We start from the raw sequence: 9,358 nt of genomic DNA, 5'->3' as shown, positions 1-9,358 counted from the left end.
ACTTGTAAATAACTCATGAAAGGATAAAGTTACGTTAATTTCAGGCACACTATTGTTTTTCTTGTGAAACTCTCAATAAGTTTGATGTGTCACATGACCCTCTTCTCATTGAAAAAAATAAAGTTGGATCCAAAATGGCCAACTTCAAAATGGCCGCCATAGTCACCACCCATCTTGAAATGTTTTCCCCCTCCCATATGCTAATGTGCCACAAACAGGAAGGTGATATCACCAACTATTTCCATTTTATTTAGGTGTATCCATATAAATGGCCCACCCTGTAGTATGAGTTGTGGGCCAGTGACATGAAGACATGTTAATTATGTATGCTTTGATGTCCGCAGTGTAGAGCTGCTGGGTGAAAGAATGGTGCGTGTACATTAGTGTTTTACATGTACCGCTGTCCATTTGCTACCTTTTCATTATTTTGGAAAAGCTTCCTAAAATATTTTCTATACATTGTATAGTCAGGACTGTAAAGGCCGTGTACACACATTGAGTATTTGGTCAGTATTCTACATCAGTATTTGTAAGACAAAACCAAGAGAAGAAAAATCAGAGGAAAAGTGTAATAGAAACACGTCACAACTTCTGTATTTTTTACCCACTCCTGGGTCTGGTTTACAAATACTGATGTAAAAAACTATCCAAATACTGAACATGTGAACATGGCCTTTAGCAACCAGGCAACCCCCACTTGTACTTATGCTGGTTAACAGATGTAAATCATTCAGCTGCGGCAAGAAAAACTAAATCTCCGAGCACTAAAAAATACTCGGAGGACCCCCGAGCATGCTCGAGAAATCTCGAGTAACGAGTATATTCGCTCATCACTACTTCTAACACATTGTAATGGTGGAGGGGGGTTTGCTGAGGGAGATTATCCCTGTAACACAACTTCTTCCAGTCTTTATCTTCCTGCTCCTGATAGACTTTCTCAACTAGTCCTACAGGGAGTTAGTCCAGCTACACTGTGTAATGGAATCCTGTGTCCCTATTGTTCACTTGCCTGACCGTTTTTGATACAGATCACAGGCACACACCACTAAGCCCTTTGGCTGCTGCCAGAACAGTCAACAAGTTTCCCACAATCCCCTTGGGGCTCTGCTAACCACTCCCTGTCTCCTGTGACTGTGTTAACCCCTCTACTTGCTGGATTCTTTTGAAGCAACAGCAGTTAAAACTACTTCTGCATGTCACACATCAATATGGCCATGTGAGGGCTTATTATTTGCCGGACGAGTTGTACTTTTGAATGACATGATTGGTTTTACCAAACAGTGCACTGAAAATTGGGAAAAAAATTCAAAGTGCGTTTAAATTGCAAAAGAAAAGTCGAATTCTACAATTGATTTTGGTTTTTTTTTTACCATGTTCACGAAATGCTAAAATCCATCAGCCATTATGATTCTCCAGGTCATTACGAGTTTGTAGATACCTAACATGTATAGGTTCTTTTTTATTTAAGTGATGAAAATAAAATCCAAATGTTGGTCAAAAGAGAAAAAAAAAGTTGCCATTTTCCGAGACCCATAAGTAGAGATGAGCGAATATGTTCAGAAAACAATCGCCAAACATAAATTCGGCATGAATATTCTACATTAGGATTTGTGATCAGTAACACGAACATTTTTCTTACAATTGGAAAAAGTCGGTAACATTCGGTAAAACTGCAGGAAAATAATTGCGTTGCCACTAAAGTATTTTAACCCCTTCGCGACATGCGCCATACTAGTACTGCTCTGCGCAAGGTGCAATTGTGCCCAGAGCAGTACTAGTATGTGGAACTATCACGCGGCACTCACACTGAGTGCCGCGGTAATTGCATGCGGGTGTCAGCTGTATGTAACAGCTGACACCATGCAGCAATGCCCACGATCGGTGCTATCACCGATCGTGGGCATTTAACCCCTCTGATGCTGCTATCAGTGACAGCGGCATAGAGAAGCATCCCACCAGGACATCACAATGCGATCGCATTGTTCTGGTAATCTCCATGGAGACCCTCAGCACCAAGATGGCCACGGGATCCTCCTGCGTCCTGCAGGGAGGTGGCTTTTGAGCGCCTGCTGAGAATAGGTGCTGGCATGCCTCCAGGAGACCTCTGGTTGTCATGCTGATGCATCGCTGACCCCTGATCACGGGGTCAGCGATGAGCTCATTTCCGGCCCGATGGCCAGAAGCGCTAGTTAAATGCCGCTGTCAGCGTTTGACAGCGACATTTAACTAGTTAATAGCGGCAGGTCGATCGCGATTCCACTCGCCGCTATTGCGGGCACATGTCAGCTGTACAAAACAGCTGATGTGCCCTGGCTTTGATGCGGGCTCACTGCCGGAGCCCGCATCAAAGCGGGAGTTCTGACCTTGGAAGTACTATCACGTCCAAGGTCAGAAAGGGGATAATATATACCTAGCTGCAGTTATCTGTGGCAATTTTTTTTTCTTCACCTTATACCTGCGCCTTTTATTTTAAAGCAATCCATAGCCCCCTTATTTCTACATTTGTTTGGTCATGCTGCAGACTACAGCCAGGTCATTTTAATCGAAGAGCGTGCAAATGTAATATTTTTTTTTTTGTCCCAGGCATCAGATGTGAGTGTGGCAAAAAATGTTTTTTTGTGTGTGTGTCATAGCCAACTTGTTGACACAATTTAGTTGTGCCCCCCAAAAATCAAGACCACATTTAGATCAGTCTGTTATCTCAGGCTGACGGCTGGTGTATCTGTGGTGGAAAAATCGTAGCTTTGCAGGCATAAGTTGCATAGTTCTGTCTGCTAGCTTTGTTCAACTCATTTTTATTTATTTTTTTCAAAAAATCAGCAAACCCCCCCAAAAAATGTATACAGTCTGTTATGTTAGGCTGAGGCCTGGTGTATCTGTGGTGAAAAAATCGTAGCTTAGCAGGCATACTGATCACATATAATTTTTCTCCAAATAAATACATTTGTCTTGAGCTTCTGAAATAGCTCAGTAATTCATTTAAAATGGGCAGTGCAAGGGGCAAGAGATGGGGAAGTGGACGTGATTCTGATGGTGCATGCAGAGGACGAGGCCGTGGCCAAGCTGAAAGTGGGGCACAACAAAGACCCACAACTTCTCGCTCGACCTTCCAGTCCCAGTTTCTAGGGGACCGCAGCACACCACTATTGAAGCCAGAGCAGTGTGAAACAGTTGTTGGTTGGATAGCGGATAATGCTTCCAGTCACTTAGCCAGCACCACCACCACCATCACCACGTCTTCTACATGGTCAAGTCTGAGTAGCCATGAGTGTGGACCAGATATTCCTCACCCTGATGCTCCTTCCTCCCACCATGCCAAGTGCCCTGAGACAACTGATCCCACACTTGGACACTCCAAAGAGCTGTTCAGTTTTGCATCTAAAAATTCCGACTCTCGGCCAGTCAACTTGAAGTGGGGCCAGATGATGTCGCATGTAGCGATGCCCAAAGCTTTGAACAGCCATGGTCACACGAAGGCGATGATGGGATAGTGTCAAAAGAGGTGGACAATGATGAGAGACAATTGCCTGAAAGTCAGGAGCAGGAGCTGAGTGCGGATGTGGAAGACGAGGTGGTGGATGACAGTGACTGACCCAACCTGGCAAGAGGACATGCAGAGCGAGGACATGCAGAACGAGGACAGCAGCACACATGGGGAAGGAGGCATATCACCCCAACAGGCAGGAAGAAGCAGTGTGGTGGCCACAGACAGAAGGCGTGCATCCATTCCCAGTAACACCAACATTAGGGAAGGTGCTATTCCAACTGTTAGATCTTCTCGAGTCTGGTTATTTTTTAAAGACTCTGACGATAACCCCAAACAGGCCATTTGCAGCACCTACCATGCCCGCATCAGCAGGGGTAGCAAAACTACCAGCCTGACCACCACCAGCATGATCAGGCACATGGCAGCAAAGCACCCGACTTTGTGGGCAGAACCACAGGCTCCAGGAACACTGCAGGTGACACTATGGCTTCTTCCACTGTTTTGCTTAGAGGCCAATCCCCAGTCCACCGTGCATGTGAAGATGCCTCTAGCCCTGCACCTGTTGTTGCCCACAGTTAAGCAGCACCATCATCAAGCCCATCCACGTCCTTGTCCCAGCACAGCCTTCAGTTGTCTATAACCCAGTAATTGGAATGCAAGCGGAAATACCCAGCCAACGCCCCACAGTACTAAATTCTAACCTTCTCTTCTGCTTGCGCTCGAAATGTTGCCTTTTAGGCTCATTGAGACTGAAGCTTTCTGCAACCTGATGGCAGCGGCCGTCCCAAGGTACTCGGTCCCCAGTCACCACTATTTCTCCTGGTGTGCCGTACCGGCATTACACCAGCATGTGTCCCACAACATTAACTGTGCCCTCAACAATGCTGTTACTGGGAAAGTCCGCCTAACGACGGATAAGTGGACAAGTGCTTGTGGGCAGGGACGGTACATCTCACTGATGGCACACTGGGTTAACATAGTGGAAGCCGGGACCCAGTCAGACCTTGGGATGGACCACATCCTCCCCCCGCTGATGATTGCGGGCCCTATATCAATCAGGGTTGCACCCACAGTCTACAGCTCCTGCATCTTCTTCTCCTCTTCCTCCTCCTCCTCTTCAGCCTCCGTCTGTTAAATGAACACATCAGTCAGGAGCTGGAAGCACTGCAGCACTGCCTCAGCCAAGTGGCAACAGACTGGCTGATGATGAAGAAGTCATACCATTCAGGTCTGGTGACTGCACTATCAACTATTGTTCCCGGTGGTGGATTCTGGAGTCGGTCGCCCATATTGGCAAAGAATCTGGCATTTATTCTTTTCTTCACCACCACGGTTAATCTTGGGCTGTAATCCTGTTTAGCAGACTTGATGCAGTCCATGAACTGTGGGATCTCGTAGTTCACTAACGTTTTGAGCTCCCCCTCGCCTACTCCGTCTCTGTAAATGATGATGCGGTGCAGCAGGCCTACGTTAGTCTTTCTCCACGTGTGCAGCGCCGCTCGCATACAAACTTTCAGGACATCGACAATCTCTTGTCTCTGATCCTTTATGACGCATTGTAAAAACTAGCGAGTCATTTGCTTATTCGTGCTCACGACAAAGCCAGCAATAGATCTCCTCTGCAGGGTGTTGTGGTAGCAATCAATCCCAATGATTATCATTTTTTCCAGCGACATCTTCACGGTCCACAGCTCTTCTCCTAACTTGTAGTTCATCTGTAAGGCGATTTTGGTGCAGACAGAGAGGACAGCCTGGGGTTTGTTCAAGGTCTTGGCAATGACGCACTGACTGGGGATGGGGAAGTCCATGCACAGGTGCTTCTTGATGGCGTCGTACTTCATCTTATTAATGCTGGACAGGATACAGATGACCATCTTGGTGTGGTCCGTAATGTTCTGCTGGAATGCCTGTAAATATCCTCCCACCGTGTCCTCGACTTCAACCAACATGGCCCCGTTCATCTTGATGCGCATTTGCTGTGTGATCTTGAACATGTTCTGCAGAAGAGCGTTCACCACCCTAATTTCTCTGGATGTAAAAGAGTAGCAAAATATTCATATCTCAGGAGCTTATCATGACGGGACCCCTCAGCTCTCGCAACCAATCAGCAAACTGTGGATTATATTCAGCAGATTTGTCTTTTTGCAGGATTTTTTTCTGGAGGTGCGATTCTCCCTTTGAACTGTAGGAGTTCGGTATCGAAATTCAGCCCCCAGTCACGTACAGTGGGGCAAAAAAGTATTTAGTCAGTCAGCAATAGTGCAAGTTCCACCACTTAAAAAGATGAGAGGCGTCTGTAATTTACATCATAGGTAGACCTCAACTATGGGAGACAAACTGAGAAAAAAAAATCCAGAAAATCACATTGTCTGTTTTTTTATCATTTTATTTGCATTTTATGGTGGAAAATAAGTATTTGGTCAGAAACAAACAATCAAGATTTCTGGCTCTCACAGACCTGTAACTTCTTCTTTAAGAGTCTCCTCTTTCCTCCACTCATTACCTGTAGTAATGGCACCTGTTTAAACTTGTTATCAGTATAAAAAGACACCTGTGCACACCCTCAAACAGTCTGACTCCAAACTCCACTATGGTGAAGACCAAAGAGCTGTCAAAGGACACCAGAAACAAAATTGTAGCCCTGCACCAGGATGGGAAGACTGAATCTGCAATAGCCAACCAGCTTGGAGTGAAGAAATCAACAGTGGGAGCAATAATTAGAAAATGGAAGACATTCAAGACCACTGATAATCTCCCTCGATCTGGGGCTCCACGCAAAATCCCACCCCGTGGGGTCAGAATGATCACAAGAACGGTGAGCAAAAACCCCAGAACCATGCGGGGGGACCTAGTGAATGAACTGCAGAGAGCTGGGACCAATGTAACAAGGCCTACCATAAGTAACACACTACGCCACCATGGACTCAGATCCTGCAGTGCCAGACGTGTCCCACTGCTTAAGCCAGTACATGTCCAGGCCCGTCTGAAGTTTGCTAGAGAGCATTTGGATGATCCAGAGGAGTTTTGGGAGAATGTCCTATGGTCTGATGAAACCAAACTGGAACTGTTTGGTAGAAACACAACTTGTCGTGTTTGGAGGAAAAAGAATACTGAGTTGCATCCATCAAACACCATACCTACTGTAAAGCATGGTGGTGGAAACACCATGCTTTGGGGCTGTTTCTCTGCAAAGGGGCCAGGACGACTGATCCGGGTACATGAAAGAATGAATGGGGCCATGTTTCGTGAGATTTTGAGTGCAAACCTCCTTCCATCAGCAAGGGCATTGAAGATGAAACGTGGCTGGGTCTTTCAACATGACAATGATCCAAAGCACACCGCCAGGGCAACGAAGGAGTGGCTTCGTAAGAAGCATTTCAAGGCCCTGGAGTGGCCTAGCCAGTCTCCAGATCTCAACCCTATAGAAAACCTTTGGAGGGAGTTGAAAGTCCGTGTTGCCAAGCGAAAAGCCAAAAACATCACTGCTCTAGAGGAGATCTGCATGGAGGAATGGGCCAACATACCAACAACAGTGTGTGGCAACCTTGTGAAGACTTACAGAAAACGTTTGACCTCTGTCATTGCCAACAAAGGATAGATTACAAAGTATTGAGATGAAATTTTGTTTCTGACCAAATACTTATTTTCCACCATAAAATGCAAATAAAATGATTAAAAAACAGACAATGTGATTTTCTGGATTTTTTTTTCTCAGTTTGTCTCCCATAGTTGAGGTCTACCTATGATGTAAATTACAGACGCCTCTCATCTTTTTAAGTGGTGGAACTTGCACTATTGCTGACTGACTAAATACTTTTTTGCCCCACTGTAGCTCTTTCTGAACGCTCTCATCCCTGTGTATGTAGTTCATGAACTTCCCAACTTGCTGCTCTCTCTGTTCTGGTGGTAAGCGGGTGTGAACGGCCAGGTCTTTCATGATGTTGAAGTCATTTCTCATTCTCTCGGTCAGACCTGTTAGGTTACATAACTCTGGCACCAGTACGATGGCTCCGTCTGTGGCTCCCGGCTTGGACCTCCGGGGGATGTTTGCGATTAGCGGCTGGCTCATGTCTTTCACTTGTTCATTGTATTGGTTCTTATAGTAGTCCACAAAGCTGATCTCGCTTCTGTTTGCCTTCTTGAAGGTGGACACTGTAGTCATGTTCTAGGCGATCTCGTCTATACGTTAGGTTTTAGTGTTGTACTTGGTGAGGATGATCTGTCTGATCAGCTCCTTGCAGCAGGCGCCCTGGAACCTCTGAGGGCCACACAGTCTCGTTCCTGAGGACTATGGCTGACATCAATGCTCAATATGATGCTGGACTCGTACTGGAGGATGGAGGTGGAAAACCCCAGGCAGATGGTAAGTCGGTGGGCTCTGACTTCGGTGGCGTCACTTGGGTTGTAATATTTGCATCCTATCTGCATATCTTCATAATCTTCATTATCTTTATATCCATTATCTTCAGAAGTCTTCGGAAAATGATTTTATAGAAATGGAAACAGGTGGGCGAGGTCCGTGGAAGCTCGTTGGTCAGGGTGATTGTTATCTCCATTTCGAGTTTGGCTGAACACCTCGGCGACCTTATTCAGTCTTTTTGGTAAAAACACTATGGTTCCATCAAACGCCCGCACCTTCCCGATGGTTTTTTCATGCTGGTACAGGAGGCCATATCACAAACGCTTGGACTCCATGGCGGGGTTGAAGTCAACGTGATACTGGTACAGGGCCCACTGTGGTCGGGACACAAGCTTGATGTGGTTGGTCACAAGAGCAATCTTGGTTCCAGAGGCACCAGCTTTCGATTTTGGGATGCATTCAATAGTCTGCCGGGTGTTCACCCTGATGTCATGGAAGTCACGCCTATGGCTGCCTCATTCCCCAATAGACACTTCTGCAAGTCCGGCTGACACCTGCAGAAACTCGGGCGATGGTCTCTCTGCTGCCGCTGGCGGTGGACCTCTCTGGTGCCCTCTTCTGATGAGCAAAGGATCAGGCGCTGGCTGCTGAGGTCCTTGGGGCTGCTGCACCTGTCCAGATGGTCTTTGTGGGGCCTGCTCTTGCACACGAGCTCGGCCGCGGGCCCGGGATCTTGCTCGTCCGCTCATCTTTTACTTCATCCACAAACCACGCACTAGTGTGTATTGTGCCTAGTTTTTAATGAGGCCTTCATCAATGTTTCCTCATTCTCCACCACTAGATCACCATGGTGAACATGTTGTATGCAGCTACAGCCATTCAATTTTTGGACTAGGGTGTCTATGATATCCCAAAATATTTTTTTTAAACTGTAACCCCCATGGGGAAATGTTTGTCAGCCCATGCACTTCGTGTATGGGCATTACAATTCTAGGAGACCCACTCCTTAACCTTGGGCCTAGTTTTTAATGAGGCCTTCCTCCACATATCATCTGTCGCCGCCACTAGAACACCATGGTGACTGTTTTGTATGCTGCTACAGCCATTGAATTTTTGTCAAGGGTGTCTGATACCCATAAATAGTTTTTTAAAACTGTAACCACCATGGGGAAATGTTTGTCAGCCCATGCACTTCATGTATGGGCATTACAAGTCTAGGAGACACGCTCCTTTACATTGGGCCTAGTTTTTAATAAGGTCTTCATCAATGTTTCCTCATTCTCCACCACTAGAGCACCAGGTTTAATGTGTTCTGTGCTGATACACCAGTGCAATTTTTGGCAAAAGTGTCTATATGATGGCCGTTACCAATTTAAAACCAAAAGAAATGTTACTCCCCCATGGGAAAATTTAGTAAAAAGGAGAAGTATGTATCTTCTCCCCATTTATTATTATATTTTCGATTTTTCATAGCTCTGGACAGTCCTCTAATGAGGTAGTGTATACCTTTA

At 46.0% G+C, this 9,358-nt stretch overlaps 1 pseudogene; it reads right to left on the bottom strand.

Annotated features, from left to right (window-relative positions):
* Window positions 1-4,635: 4,635 nt before the first annotated feature.
* Window positions 4,636-8,596, bottom strand: LOC143803685 (piwi-like protein 1 pseudogene; annotated as a pseudogene).
* Window positions 8,597-9,358: the final 762 nt, after the last annotated feature.

This window comes from Ranitomeya variabilis, chromosome 2 (genome assembly GCF_051348905.1).
Source record: "Ranitomeya variabilis isolate aRanVar5 chromosome 2, aRanVar5.hap1, whole genome shotgun sequence".
NCBI lineage: Eukaryota > Metazoa > Chordata > Amphibia > Anura > Dendrobatidae > Ranitomeya > Ranitomeya variabilis.
This window is presented reverse-complemented; position numbering and strand designations above follow the sequence as displayed.